This window comes from Lepus europaeus, chromosome 1 (assembly GCF_033115175.1).
Source record: "Lepus europaeus isolate LE1 chromosome 1, mLepTim1.pri, whole genome shotgun sequence".
NCBI lineage: Eukaryota > Metazoa > Chordata > Mammalia > Lagomorpha > Leporidae > Lepus > Lepus europaeus.
The window spans coordinates 171707205-171722501 of NC_084827.1; the positions used below are offsets into that span (position 1 = coordinate 171707205).

Below are 15297 nucleotides of genomic sequence, written 5' to 3' on the forward strand. Positions count from 1 at the left end.
GCCGGGCTGCCCACGCCTCCTCCCGCGGCCCTGCCGGCGTCGGGGAGCGGGAGCGTCCGGGATGCTGCGGCGTCCGTGCGTGATGACGTACGTGCGCACGAAGGCGTGGGGACGCAGGCGGGCCGCAGAGAGCGTGAGTTTCTGCGTCTGTTTGGCCGAGTTTGTGTCGTCGTTTCCGCGCTCCCCGTGGCGGGCGCCGGCGGCTGGGCTGCGGCGCTGTCGGGGGGCCGTCGGCGCCTCCTGGGGTCCCGGGCCGGGGCTGGCGTGGAGGCGTGGCCGCCCCGTGGCGGGGCGCTCGCCCGGGTCTGGGAGCCGGGAGGGCTGGGCCGGAGGGCCCCGGGCGGTCCTCACCCCGGCCGGTGCTTGGCCCCGAGGGGTGGATGGAGGCGCCCGCGCGTGGGGTCGCCGCTGGCGGCTTTGAAGGCTTGCGGTGAAAGCGGGAAGTGTTGAAGGCGCGTTGCGCGCTCGCGGTGTCAGGTGCTCACGGGACAGTCGCTTCTCCCTGTGACCCGGTGCGTGGCGAGCCCAGCCCGGACCTCAGCGGTTTTCCACTTACCGGGGGACAGGAACTCCACCTGACCGCTTTTAACCCTTTCTGCGCAGCCTCTGGATAGAATTTTTCCAAACACGGATCGTATGAGTGGTTTTCCCCAAGTCTTGACGATTTAGGGTTACTCCAAAAATGAATCATTGCAAAGCTATAATTTCGTTAGCAAAGTGTGTGGGTCCTTTCAGTATAGTCAGTGACACCCAGACCCCCACTTTTGTTTTAGTTCTTTGAAATTGCTCTTTAAAAAAAAAATCTGTGGCTGATTTCTCACATGTATATATGTGTTTTAGTTTGATTCTAATAAACTTTAAAGGCTTCTAGTTTACTGTTGGCTGGCATGGTTTGGGAAAGCAATGCATTGGTTCTTAAGTTGTCCCCGAACTAGTAGCCATCAGCGTCATCTGGGAACTGGTTGGAAATGCAGATTTTTGAGTCTCACGCCAGACTTGGTGAATTGGAAATCTGTTTTAGACTGATGCCAATGCAATTAGTCCCAGAGCAGCTATGTGCTTCAGTTTGAGAACTATTGGCCTAGTGCTAAAAAACACCCATTGAGATGTCATAGATAATGGAATTTGAAGGAAGTACTTCTAGTTGTAGAACCACGGACAAGTTACTTAAGTGTTACTTCATAGGTATTCCATGTAGAAGTGCAGGACAAGTTTTTAACACTAGCTCACATAGGAAACAAAGATCAGATACTATTAAATAACTTCTTACTACTGCGTGAAGTAAGAACATAGATTGCACTGAAAGCATTCCTTATTGGGTTAGGGTTATTGTGCATGGATATTTTGACCACTACTTCTGGATTTTCAGTGAAAGGTGGTCGGATGCAGGATATCCAGTTAAAATTTACAACAGTAGGCCGGATACCAGTGCCATTGTGGCTGTAGTATTTTTAGGAATAGCATCAGTGATGGTTTAAAGAGTGTTTTTATTCCTTTGGGCTTCTGTTTTCTTCATCTTAGTTGTACCCCTTCTGATGCAGAATTGGGTAAAGACCAGAAGTAAGCACTTGCCTTAGAGTTAAGAAGAATTACGGAACAGTGCCTTGCAAGCCCAGGCTGAAGATGTTTCTGTTCTTATCTTTGTTTCGCATATGTCACACAGCTCCATGACAGCAAAGCAGGCTTCCTGTCTACTCTCAAAACTCTCATTTGCGGGGAGCATTATGGGAGTTAAGTCAGACTGCTCTCAACTTGTAGTTTTCTGAGCTTGTCAGATATAATGTTATCTTACAACTTTTCCTTTCCCTTTTCTGGCTGGGCTGGGAGGACGCTGTTGCAGGAGAAAGAAATACTCAGGGTTTGAAAGCAGCTGCTGTGAAAGCTAGGCTCATGGCAGTGTTGAGAAGGGTCAGTGCCTACCCATGGCCTATGCAGCGTGTCATTTTCATGGAGCTTGGTGCTCTCCAGGCCATGCTGTGGCTCCCGGATATTGTGGATTGGAGAGTCTGCAGATGAACATGAATCACGTTAGAGCTACCACCAAAGTCATACTGACCCATCATGAGATACTTGTTTTTGAAGAACACTGACTATTTTCTTGTTCTGTGTATCAGAGAGGCAGGTCTGCAACAGTGGTTTTGCATCAGGCAAACCCTGTTTTGTTTCTACTATGTACTGGTGGTAAACTTTGGATAAATTAACATCCTCCCAGTTTTAACGTCTTTTGTAAAGTAGGAGTCACCCATTGAATTAAATGCAAGATTGCATAGTCTACATATAGAGTATAAGGCTGGAGACTCAACAGATGTTCATGTTGCGTGGTGGGGGTGGGGGAAGAGTCTCAACTCAAGCCTAACTGTATCCCATTCATATACTCCTAATAATTTTAGAAATGAGATAATTGTACTAACAGCATAGCTTTTCTTTTTAAGCAAAAGATGCTCAAGTGAAGAGGTAAAGCCTTCACATTATTGTGAATGAGAGAAAGCAAATGGAGAAAACACAGACTCTGAGCAGCACTGTTTTCATTCTGTGTAGGAACAATTTCCGTAAGTTGTTTAGGGAGTTTACCAGAAGGCCAAGGTCAGGCAATGACTAGTATTTCAGTATCTTCAGTTAGTTAATGGGGACCATCAACTATCAAAGGGACACTGTGGTAGGGGAGACTTCACTGAAAATATACACCGAAAAATAAGAAAATATTCTTAGGCCTGAAACACTCATAGTTAATATTTTTCAATATGAATACTTAATGGTAGCAAAGTGAGAAGCTTTATGTTTTATTTTTTTAAAAAATGATAAAAGAATCTTGTGTATCTTTATGTATGTGTATATTGCCTATGAGTATATGAGCAAGTACTTGAAAGGATTTGTATTAGAGCATACTTTGTTTACGTGACAATGTATTGTGAAATGGTGATGCGTGAAAGGAAATAGTGTATTCAGTTATGTCAACTTAGACATGTGCATATATAGATATTTTTAAATAAACTTAAAAGGATAGAAGCGATTCCTTAAAAAATAGATTTCCTTAAATGCTGGTTATATTAATCAAAGCATTGGTCCTCAGATGTTTTTAGCAGGGAGTGTCCTTAAATGAATATCTTACCTTTAAATCTCAGGAGCTGAGAAACGTTAGAAGCTGTGCAGTTGAAGAACATAAACTCTTGATTCTGAGTTACACGTACCTAAAAGTAACATCATAAAGAATTCTGGCGAGTGGGATTTGCCAACATGTTCTAAAGACAATTCCCAGGGTTTTCTACAGTGTCAACATATGTGTGGCTTTTCATACATGGGAGTAAGTTATTACTTAAAAAAATCCAGCCCTCAGTCTGACCCATATTTTACAAAAATAGGATTCTGTGCACATTATGAGAAATCCATCTTCCTAAAAAAATCCTAAGTTGTGACAGCTGTGTGACTATTAAAAGCTATTTAGTATTTTAACTGACTATTGTTTAGCATTGCAAATGACTCAGGGAAAAAGAAAAAAGGAGTCAAAGGAAATATACAGTATTACTTGTGTTTATCATCCCACGTTTTCTGTTGTATAAAAGCAGCTGGCCTGCATTTATATGGTAAAGTGTCTTTTTTAAAGACCTAATTTTTAGTTAATAGTGAGCTTTCATAGCAAAATAATTTCAAGCACTAAGCATTTGTTAGATTGTTATTAGTAATGGTAGTAGTAATATTATATAGTCTTTTTCACACATTGTGAAGGGTTTCCTGGTGACAGCTGGAGTGTGGGGGAGGGGAAGTCACTTTCAATCAACCAGCTGCTCTGTGCAAAATCCTGATGGTGATATGTCAAAGCCCATGGATAATTTTGGCTGTATTGAGAAAAGCAAAGGTATCAGATTTCTGGGACGCAATAGATAGTGTGCAAGAGCCCTTTGGGATCTAGATGATAGCCTACTGACAATGTGTGCATTCAGGTTTGCATGTTGGTGTTATTTACCATCTAGTTTTTTGGACACTGTTACATGCACATCATAATTACAAAGCAATCAAATCTAGTTCCTTGGGGAGGGCACAGGGATGGAGGTTCATTATGTTATGGAGAGGAAAAGAGAATGAAAAGCAACCTTTAGTGATATGCTGCATGCTTTCATGTAACCTGCTATTTGATTTATTGTTCAACAATGACTCCAGGAGATAAGGAGAATTTTTCCCACCTATGGATTGAAAAAAGCTCAGCAGAGTTGATTGTGTGATTTGCTCAAGCCATGTACTTAGAAGTGATGGCATTCATATTTGACCCTAAGTCTTCTCACTTCTACTCTAGGAATGTTGTCATGACACCAACAGCAGTTTCTCCATGCTGTTAACTTGTTATGCATTTTTTATCCAAAGTCATGATATGGTGATAGTAGTGAAATTTATACACATATTACAATAAATTCCATTTTATGTAGATAATATAGAGGGGTACATGGGGGTAAGGTCAGCTATGTATAACTTGGGTTGTTTTCCCTTGGAGAAAAGTCTCTCGAGCCACGTAATGAAAGAGATTTCACCACTATCTTTTGTTACAAGTACCAGCATTTTGCACTTATATATGTTGTAAAGAATCAGTTACATCTAAATTTGAACAAATGTGGAAGTGGATATTGTGTGTACTCCCATGTAGTCCATTTCTTAATGTTTACTTACTAAAGGAGAATTCCTTTTTTTTTTTTTTTTCCTTCAGGGCATGTTAATTTTGTTTTATAAAGGAACTTTTAGCTTTCTAAATTTCCATCTTCTAAATTTCTACATGTTCACCAAATGATGGCTTACAAATAATCTCTCTCTTTTTTTTTTTTTTTTTTTTTTGAGAGGCAGAGAGGAGAGAGAGAGGTTGGGGGAGAGCGATATCTCATCTACTTGTTCACTCCCCAAATGTGTGTAACAAACTCAATCACTTGAGCTGTCACGGCTACCTCCCAGAATCTGCTTTAGCAGGAAACTGGATTCAGGAGTCAGAGGCAGGACTCGAACCTAGATGCTCCAATGCTGGATGCAGGCATCTTAACCACTAGCCCAAATGCTTGTCCTGGTTCCACTGATTTTGAGGATGTGTTTTCAAGGGTCATTTAATCTTCCTTCTCATTTCTTGCAGGAGAATAGCTACCCTATGTGTTCCTTTTCTATCTATTTCTTTCTCTATGTCCCATATAACACTTTAAAACTTTTTGCTGTTTTCTGAACACTTCATGCACCTTTATATTCAGTCCTACTACAGTTCTTCACATGGTAATGTTGCTCTTTGTGTGTTTTTGCTGCTCTTTCTAGGCTAGGGTTTCCTGAAAGGACACCACCTGTCCCATGGTAGATGCTCACATGTTTACTCAATGAGAAGTATAGGGAGATCTAAAAATCATATGCTTAATGCTTGTTGCTAGAGTTTCACATTTATTGCTTTACTTTTCTGGGCTCATATTGGAGAAATGTGACGATGTATGTTCATGAGCAGTGTGTTGGTAACAAAAAGAAGGGGGGGATCTCACTGTAGAGGAGCTTGCAGAACATTTTTCTTTCTGCCAACAATAAACAATAGGGATTTTAAAACTATCTTTATCATCTGATACTTAGGTTTTTTGTGTTAATATGGGGTTAATACAGACAGAACAGATCCAATGTGGTTCATAGATACAATTTTAATAATGATATTCCCTCCCTCACCCCTCTTTTTTCTTTGTTGCTCCCTCCCTCTCTCCTTATCCCCCCTCCATCTTCTACTGGCTGCTTGCTTGCTTGCTTGCTTCCTTTTTTTCTCTCTTTCTTCACTTTCATATTCCTTTCTGAATGCTACGAGCTTGAAGAGGCCTCTTATTCCATTGTTTTTCTTTTTAAATGGATGAATCAAGGTGATTCATTGTTTCTAAAGTTCTAGGCAGAAGCATTTATTTCATGATTCATGTGTAGACTAATCTTATTTTCAATGAAGAACAGAGGCAGGGAGCTACAAGGTGTAGAAAATCACTTCAATAATTAGAAGTTGTCTTCATAAACATTAGCTTTACACAAACAGAAGACAAATTTTAGACTAGATGGTTTTTCCTTTCGAATTGACATTCCTTATCCATTGTCCAAGTTTATACACTAAGTATATGACTTTGAGAGGACTTTGCCTGATTTATGCAGAAGGTCGCTCATACTGCTGGCTTTAGGAAGAGCAGACTATTGAGATACAGCCCATATAACCACTATGTTTGGGTTCAGCAACTAGCTGCACTTTTTTTTTTTTTTTTGACAGGTAGAGTTATAGGCGGTGAGAGAGAGAGAGAGAAAGGTCTTCCTTCCATTGGTTTACTCCCCAAATGGACTCCACAGCCAGCGCTGCGCCGATCTGAAGCCAGGAGCCAGGTGCTTCTTCCTGGTCTCCCATGTGGGTGCAGGGGCCCAAGCACTTGGGCCATCCTCCACTGCCCTCCCGGGCCACAGCAGAGAGCTGGACTGGAAGAGGAGCAACCGGGACTAGAACACGGCGCCCATATGGGATGCTGGCTCTGCAGGCAGAGGATTAACCAAGTGAGCCACGGTGCCAGCCCCCTAGCTGCACTCTTAAGGATTGGATGGACTTGATAGATCAGGAAAGCTCAAGTTAATGCTCAGTTAGCTCGAAAAGTTATTGGTTGTGGTGTTTCTGCACGTTTTAAATTCTGAGAAGAGAGTTGTTATTCCAACTTTGGTCACTCTCACTTTTGAATCAGTTTCAGAAAGGGCACTTTTGATTGATAGGGCTTCTTCCCCTTCCACTCCCACCCACCCCCTCTCCCCAAGCTCTGGCCCAGCCACTGCCCCGACCTTATCAATGGGAGTGGAAGGCAGATTCCTGTTACTCACAGAATGAGGTATTAGTTGCAGGCATGTAAAAAAACACTAAGCTGTCCCTTATCACCTAGTAGTTTGTGGAAGTCTCGTGTGCTTTGTGGGAACATGACATACCTTTAAAGTCTGCTCTGCTTTCCTGCCTCTTGACTAGTTCTTGTTCAGGGAGGATCTCAGTTGCATAAATAATTCACAATCAAGTCTTACACCAGATTAATTTAAATGGGTGGTGGTGGTGGCTATCACTTTTTCATGGGCTTTAGGTAGACAAATCTGGTGTGGAACAAGCAAACATGAGGATAGAATTACTTAAATCCTCTTGAAGGGAGTGATCGTGGGGTGCTGGCAATACTGCTCCCTGTGTGTCTCCTGGTTTAAAAACCTAGGTCTGAAGGGCTGTCAGTTGGAGGACCTTAATGAGCCCTCATTACACTAAAACTGGTGGTCTGTGAGAGAAGGAACTGGCTTATGATTGATACTGGAAATCATACGTGATGATGGGTCAGAATTGGAATTGGCACTAATTCACTTAGCTGTGGAGCAAAATTCAAGATTATATACAAAATCTAGTTGTTTCATTTTCTTAGCCATTATTTTTCATGTGTAAATATAGGCTAATTTCTGTTAAGACTGTAACACTTTAAAAAAGAATAGGAAAGTCAAAATTTTACCAGCTGACATATTAAGGGTTTTTCCCCCTGAAATGAGGACTCATTAAATCCTCCAATCATTAAACACTCTTGAGATTTTACTGTACAATTTATTGTAGTTGTAAAGATAATTTGATTTAAATTTTCTTACAGAAACCCCTGTATATAGTTTTTTTTTAAAAAATACAATGCTTAAAAAACAAAGGATCATAGGAGATCCTAGAAAATGCTAATTGATTACTGCATTGTAAAACATTTTAAAACTCTAAGAAATTTTAATCAAAAACCTTAATTTATTTGTTTATGTGGATAAAACACTGTCATTTCACAACTTTTGATTTTGTATATATACTTAATTTCATTTAATCCTAACAAAATCAAATAGGCCTGCATCATCTCCTTTTACAAATGAGATGCTGATGGTTAGCTTCCTGAGGTCACTGGCTGGTGTGTTGTGGAGCTTTTAGCAAGAACCAAGCCTTGCACTAGTGTGCTTTACTGTGTATATTAATATTGCTAACCCTGTATAGAATTTGGACAAAAAGCTGTGGGATATTTCTCTTCCCAGAGCCTATCTGTTTACTGGCAGTTCCCTGACAACCTCTTTATGTTCTGAAACTACTAAAATGTGTTGTACTATCCATCATCTTGTGCTTCTGTTGTTGTGAATGTGACAACAGCTCCTGTATTGCAGCACTGTGCCCGGGGAAGCCTTTTGTCCTTTATGTCTTAGAGCAGCCTGACAGCCTTTCATGTTGAATTCAGCAAGATTGCTTTTCATTGAACAGAGCTGAATGTTGCTTTCTAGGTGAAAAATAATTAAATGCTTTTAAAGATGTATTTGATTAACAGGAAGCCGATCTGTGTAAATTAATTATAACTGTAATGATGTCATAGCCCTGTCTTTTGTTATTAACCAGGTAATTGACCAGAAGTTTAGAAGCTTATTGTGACTGACAGTTAAGAGTTTGACCTTGCATGCTGTCTAGAAGTGAAACATGCACAATGAATGTAAATGCAGTTTGTTCATTGAGCTGCATATGTTGTCAGAGCATCTGATCTCAGGTTTTTATTTTTGTTCTTCCATTGCTTTGTGGAAATTGGTGCTCAGGATTATATACTCAGACCAAATGTTATAGTTACTTCTCTTACTAAAAGCATCTGCTTTTAGTTGTCTGTGTCTTTGAATAACTATAATTGGACATGATACCTTGACGCATTTAGAACATACAGTCAAATAAACAAATGTCAAAATCAGAAGAATCCTTTTTTTTTTTTCAAGTCAGTATAAAGGAAATAAAAACAACTCTTCAGACAGAAGTCACAAAGAGGGAAAAATAGGGGAATATTTGAAAGACTGAGGGAGACTTTATCCTCTCTGGGTTCATTTGTCTGAGAAAGTTAAGTGTATCGAGTGTGTTGAATAGCTGAGTGTTGAGAGCCTTTAACTTTGCTAAGTATGGTTTAAGAATGGGGAGTGTGAGAGTGTGACCTGGAACAGAGGTGAGATAATCGTGATTAATAACCAGAAGTTTCCAGATATCAGGCCAGCCTTCTTCCCAAACATGTTACAGGAGTGCAGCCGTCAAGCCCCACTGGAACGTTACATGTGTTCCTGAAAATCACCGTACTAGAGAGTCACTCTGTAGTAAAGACCAGAGAGCTTTTGGACAAATGTTGTGAGAAGCACAGCAGTCAAAAACCTTTTGTCAGTGGCACATATTCTTTTTCTAAATATGAATCACATAACGTGGCACAGTTTTACACATGTGAAATGGTTAAGAAATACATGAGTACTACACTAAGAATGGCACATTCCCTTCAGAAAGTTAAGACCTTCATTTAGGAAGGTGGCTATCAGAAGGATTGCAGTTTGTAAATTATTGTCAAGTGGGTGGAAGAAGGTTTATCTGAAATTGGACAGGAGGATACGATAGCAAATGTGGGTGGGTGAAGCTCATATCACAGGCTATGAACTGAGGTTGCTGGTAGCTATTGAGGTGTGTACAAGTCCATACTTTGCGAATTTCTGTGATGTTTGCTTCAGTTTTTTGCATGCATCTGATGTGTAATTTGTGTTATGCTCAAATTGTTCCCTAACATATAGGTTGCATTAGGACAAATTTGCTTGTTTCAAAAACAGCATTCTAGCAATACTGCCCAGACTGAACAGACTTACCTCAACAACATTGTGCTTTATGTCTCAATGCTAACAGCATACACATCTGTTTCCTCTCTATAAAATCCCTTTTCTTTTATCCATTTTTTTTTTCTTTGACAGGCAGAGTTAGACAGTGAGAGAGAAAGAGACAGAGAAAAAGGTCTTCCTTTTTCCGGTGGTTCACCCCACAAGTGGCCACCACGGCTGGTGTGTTGTGGCTGGCGCACTGGGCCAATCCGAAGCCAGGAGCCAGGTGCTTCCTCCTGGTCTCCCATGCGGGTGCAGGGTCCAAGCACTTGATCCATCCTCCACTGCACTCCCGGGCCACAGCAGGGAGCTGGACTGGAAGAGGGGGACAGAATCCGACGCTCCAACTGGGACTAGAACCTGGGGTGCCGGCGCCACAGGCAGAGGATTAGCCTAGTGAGCCGTGGCGCCGGCCTTCCTTTATCCATTTTTAATCTTTTCTTTTCAAAGATGTATTTATTTATTTGAAAGACAGAGTTACACAGAGAGAGGAGAGGCAGAGAGAGAGAAAGAGAGGTCTTCCATCCCATGTTTCTCTCCCCAATTGGCCGCAATGGTTGGAGATATGCCAATCTGAAGCCAGGAGCGAGGAGCTTCTTCTGGGTCCCCCATGTGAATGCAGGAGCCCAAGGACTTGGGCCATCTTCCACTGCTGCCCCAGGCCACAGCAGAGAGCTGGTGTAGGAAGTGCAGCAGCTGGGTCCCGAACTGGCACCCACATGGGATGCCGGCGCCCCAGGCCAGAATGTTAACCCGCTGTGCCACAGCACCGGCCCCCATTTTTTATCTTTCAAAGCCTGGCTTGGGTGATGAAATTTTCCTAAGGTCTTTTCTGAATTGGGTTGACTTCATATTTTCCATATTGACACATATTTCTACATCATTTACCCATTTCTAAAAACCATTTTACATGATATAAAACACAACTTGTAGTGGGAAAAAACACAAACCCAAATGACTGAATAGCTTGAGGCAGAAGAAAGCACTTCATTTATTAAGCATTATGAAGCTCTGATGAGATTTGCACAAACAATAAGTCTGAATGGTGCTCTACAACAACATGCAGATGACTGGGTGATACCTATGTCAAGACCTCTGGCAAAATAAGGTACATTTCTGCTGAGGTCATTCCTCAAAAGCAAGGAAGTTAGAACTGACCGTGTGGCTTTGGTGGTCTGGCAAAACACAGGGATGAAAGTTTGGATAGTAATCCTTTATATCAGTAATTCTTTTTTTTTTTTTTTAAGATTTATTTATTTATTTGAAACAGTTACAGAGAGGAGAGGCAGAGAGAGAAAGAGAGAGAGGTCTTCCATCCACTGGTTCACTCTCCAATTGGTTGCAACTGCCGGAGCTGTGCTGATCTGAAGCCAGGAGCCAGGAGCTTCTTCTGGGTCTCCCACAGGGGTGCAGGGGCCCAAGGACTTGGGCCATCTTCTACTGCTTTCCTAGGCCATAGCAGAGAGCTGGATAGGAAGTGGAGCAGCCAGGACTATAACCGGTGCCCATATGGGATGCCAGCACTGCGGGTGGTGGCTTTACCAGCTACGCCACAGCGCTGGCCCCTATATCAATAATTCTTAAAGAGTAGAAAAGTAGTTTCCACCTCTCCATGGTCTCCCTCTTAGATTAAGCCTTGCTTTTCAGGGTAGGATGTAGAGGTGATAGAAGGCCAGGAAGGGAACACTTCTCAACCTCCTCCTGACCCTGCAATGGAAATGTCCTTTCCCAAGTGCCCACCAATAGATGCCTGACTGTGATGGGACAGAGGTCAAGAAAGTGTCCAGACTATCGTTCCTTAGCTTCTCTATTTCTGTAGAAAATGTTTTATGATGAGGAAAATGGCACATTATTACTACCTTTTTTGTTTTGAATTTCATTTTAAAAACTGACTTGTTGTTCTTTTTAGTATGACTAAAATAAGAATTCCCAAAAAGATTGGATTTTTGAACAAAACTTTGTACTGTTCTCCTAGGGTAGACCTACAAATTGATTTGTTTCAAGAAAACAATTTTAATCAATAAAGAATGAAAATTTTATATAGTAAGATTTGAAATCTTCAAAATACACATGCCTGTTGGTTAGTTTAATGAAAATTACCAGCCGATTTTTTTTTTTTAAGATTTATTTTATTTATTTCAAAGAGTTTCAGAGAGAGGTAGAGCCAGCGAAAGAGAGAGGTCTTTCATCTGCTGGTTCACCCTCCAAATGACTGCAATGGCCAGAGCTGAGCTGAGCTGGCTAGGCTGATCTGAAGCCAGGAGCCAAGAGCTTCCTCTGGTCTCCCACATGGGTGCAGGGGCTTAAGGACTTGGGCCATCTTCTACTGCTTTCTCAGGCCATAGCAGAGTGGGATCGGAAGTGGAGCAAACGAGACTAGAACTGGAGCCCGTATTGGATGCCGGCACTGCAGGCCTGGGCTTTAACCCATTGTGTCACAGTGCTGGCTCTGGCTGCTTTCTTTTATATTGAGATCATGCCTGTCCTAATAATTTGGAGTCTTGAATTGTCCTGTCTCTTTCTGGAAGACAATGGGTTACCTTTCATTTGCAGATCTAATAGGTAAAGAGCTTAGAAGTCACCATCCTTTTCCTTACAAAATCAAAAAATAACACACTGAACATCAGCTGTTTTTCTTCTATCTGGCAGGTCATTGAGGTCACAGGTCAAACTGCCACCATCAACTAGGGAAAGAAAGGTTCACACAGAGAATCACAGTCAAGAATCCCTTACCTTGAATTGAAGCCACTAGAGGCAGTAACTGGTTGCAACATTTAAATGAGTTTTGACAAATGGCTAGAGTTTGCGTTGGTTAGATTGAAAGTTATGGACACTCTTCCGGTTGGGATACCTACATTCCATATTGGAAGTATGTGGTTTTAAATCCTGGCTTTGCTCCCAATTCTGGCTTCCTGTCAGTGTGGACCCTGGGAGGCAGTGGCTGATAGCTCAAATAGTTGGATCCCTATCATTTACATGAGGGATCTAGATTGAGTTTTGGGCTCATGGCTTCAGCCTGGCTGAGTCCTGGCTGTTATAGACATTTGGGGAATGAATCAATGGATGGGAGCACCCTCTCTCCTTCCTTCTTCCTCTCCATCACCACAAATTTCTTTCTCTCACTCACTCTCTCCCCCTCCCTCCCTTTCAAGTAAATAAATAAATAAATAAAAATTTAAGAATTCTTTATTTTCCTGCAAACTGAACCACAGTTAAATTTGAGAACAGAGACTCTAGATCCAGGTCATTTTGGTTATAAATCCATGCCCATCTATAAAATTGTGCAGTTACACCTTTAAGAGCAGCACAACAAAGTGTTAACTAAGAATGTGGGTATGTAACTTAGATTTGACTTTTTAAAATCTGTATTTTTTAAAAATATATTTATTTATTTGAAAGGCAGAGCTACAGAAAGAGATGAAGAGACAGACAAAAATTCCATCTGTTTGTTTACTCACCAAATTGTTTCAATATCCAGGGCTGGGTGAGGCTGAAGCCATGAGCCAGGAACTGCATTCAGGTCTCCACATGTGTGGCAGGGGCTCAAGTACTTGGGCCATGCTCTGCTGCCTTCCCAAGCACATTAGCAGGAAGCTGGATCAGAAGCAGAGCAGTTGTGTGTTGAACGGTATTCCTATATGGGATACCAGTGTCACCACAAGTAGCAGATTCACCTGTTGAGCTACAACCCCAGCATCTTGAGCTATATTTTAGAATAGCTAAAGACTGGTAGTAAAATGAATATTTCTTTTTCAGTAATTAAAACAACACACGTGGTTTAATCATTTACTGTGTGATGGCATTATTCTAAGCACTTTGTTGTCTTAAGCCAGGAGTGGGGAACATTTGGCCTGTGGGCTGTATAAGGCCTGTGAAATCATTTGATCTAGCCCTGCTCAGGCAAGCACTGGTGGAACCTGGAATTCAATAAATCCATAGCAGGCTAATTTTTAAGTTGACAATTTAGTATGGCCAAGAATGGTGTTGTAAATATCTAAATGGCCTTTGGTAGAAAAAAAGGTTGCTCACCCCTGTAAGCCATTTAGTATTTCCAAGAATTCTAGGATCAGGTTTTGCTATTATTACTTAATTTTATATAGTGGGCAACTGAGGCTTAGGTTAAGTGACTTGCACAGAGTCACACAGCTTTTAATGGGATCAACTTAGGCTCCAGAGTTGTGCTTTCAAACCCTAAGTTGTAGACAGAATGAAGATTCTCTGGTGATATCTGATTGGCACTGCTGGAATGTGCATTGCTGAAAGCATTGGGAAGGTGAGTCGGTGCTGACATTAAGAGGCAGGGCAGGAGCTAGCTTTGAAGATTGGAAAGGAATTGGATAGTTGAGAGGAGTGTAAAGGAGTATGTCTCAGGACAGGAAATGATGGTAGCGGTACCATCAGGGGCCTGTTCATGCCCCTTGCTTTTGATGTGTTCCCATAGTTTCTCACCTGCAACCATTGCAGTTCTTTTATTTTCGGGTACTTTCTCTGGCCCTAATGCCCCTTCATCTACTTAGGCAACACACAAGTAACAGGGAGTTAGCCCATTGCAGAGATATCACGGAAGCATATATATGTGTGTGTGTGTGTGTGTGTATATATATATATATCATCTGATATATATATGTATACATATACACATATATATGTATATATCATACATATATATATATATATATACATACACATATCAGCTCCCAGAGTTCCCCAGTGAGATTAAATTCCAGATATGCAGAGTGACAGCTGTCTTTTTTTTTTTTTTTTTTTGACAGGCAGAGTGGACAGTGAGAGAGACAGAGAGAAAAGTCTTCCTTTGCCATTGGTTCACCCTCCAATGGCCGCCGCGGCCGGCACGCTGCAGCTGGCGCACCGCGCTGATCCTGACTTGACAGGTTTTTTGGTGATTTCATTGGTTGCCTTGGCCATGCATTTCTGTGACTTCGAATTGATGACTGTATCTTTTGAAGCCACTTTTCCATATTTAATTTAGACTTCCTTTTTCATAGTTAGCACCTTGGTTTTACCTCAGTAATATTTCTGTTTTAAAGATAAATTTTATAAAAATGTCTACTAGAACCCGGGGTGCCGGCGCCGCTAGGCGCAGGATTAGCCTATTGAGCCATGGCGCCAGTGGACATCTGTCTTGATAATACATATGCTTTTTTCTGCATTGCCTTCCCTGTCTTGCTTCCCTCCTCCTCTGCCAGTGTATTGATCATCTCCCAGATAAATGACATCCACAGAGACCTTTGTCTCAGAGTCCGGTTCTAGGGGAAGCCTAAGCTAAAACAGTAATGCACAACAGTAATACTAGCAGCAAAGAACTATGTTCATTAAGAGAATGCTAGTTGAATTTTTGTACCAACTTATTTCATAGATTGGAAAACAGACATGGTTTGAAGATGTAATTTGCCCAAGGTAGCTAAAACAACTTACATACTGGCCAAATGGGTTTGAGTTAAAGAGTGATTTGATCTGGGCCCGGCATTGTAGCATAGTGGGTGAAGCTGCCGCCTGCCATCCTGGCATCCCATATGAATACCGGTTTGAGACTCGGTTGCTCCACTTCCAATCCAGCTCCCTGTTGATGGCCTGTGAACAACAGCAGAAGATGGCCCAAATGCTTGGGCCCCTGCTACCCAT

At 41.7% G+C, this 15297-nt stretch overlaps 1 protein-coding gene across 5 annotated transcripts in view; it reads left to right on the top strand.

Moving 5' to 3' along the window:
* The first annotated feature begins 77 nt into the window (after window positions 1–77).
* RHBDD1 (rhomboid domain containing 1) overlaps window positions 78–15297 on the top strand; it is a 212931-nt gene continuing 197711 nt past the window's right edge. For all 5 annotated transcript variants that reach the window (XR_009865986.1, XM_062193005.1, XM_062193014.1 and 2 more), the window contains exon 1: window positions 78–133. The gene's annotated coding sequence lies outside the window, so the exon portion shown is untranslated. The remainder of the gene's footprint in view (window positions 134–15297) is intronic.